Source organism: Cryptotermes secundus, unplaced genomic scaffold, assembly GCF_002891405.2.
Source record: "Cryptotermes secundus unplaced genomic scaffold, Csec_1.0 scaffold791, whole genome shotgun sequence".
In the NCBI taxonomy this organism is placed as follows: Eukaryota; Metazoa; Arthropoda; class Insecta; order Blattodea; family Kalotermitidae; genus Cryptotermes; species Cryptotermes secundus.
In genome coordinates, this window is record NW_019734323.1 from 152581 (window position 1) to 153285 (window position 705).

Genomic DNA, 705 nt, shown 5'->3' on the forward strand with positions numbered 1-705 from the left:
TTGGAGCATAGGGCATCAGTGAAACACTTTGTTGCACTTCAGTTTCTTAATCCGAAGACAGTCTGTAGAACTCCTTGGATGGGAGATCAGTTCATCTCAAAGCCCCTTCCCTTTACAAACATAGAATAAACAAAGACAAACATCCATGCCATGGGTGGGATTTGAACCCACAATCCCAGCGTTTGAGTGAGCGAAGACAATTCATGCCTTGGACCGTGTGGCCACTGTGATTAGCCAAATTTATATAACTAACGAAACTAACTCCATGGGGCTGAGCCCTTCTTAAGAAGCTGCCAGTTGCACAACTACTACAGAATTTTCCAACATTTTACGTAAACTGAAGGTTCATAACCATATTCACAAGAGCTCTCCACTGGTCCCTAACTGGAGCCAAATCAGTCCAGTCCATTTCACCTCATCCCATCTCTTTGAGATCCATTTTAATATTATTCAGCCATATACGTCCAAGTCTTAATGATCTTTTTCTTTCTAGCTTTCCCATGAAATTCCTGTTCTCCCTGTATGTGCTACATTCATTCATTCATTCATTTATTTCATTTCTGTTAATCCAGGCTGGTACAACCGTTGGATATAGAGGAAGTCAAAGAACATGCAGTCATAAAAAGATTTTGTCAAAATTAAATATAAGATTAACAAGCAAATATAAATATTACAAGGTAACAATTTAAAAAATTATAAATATAG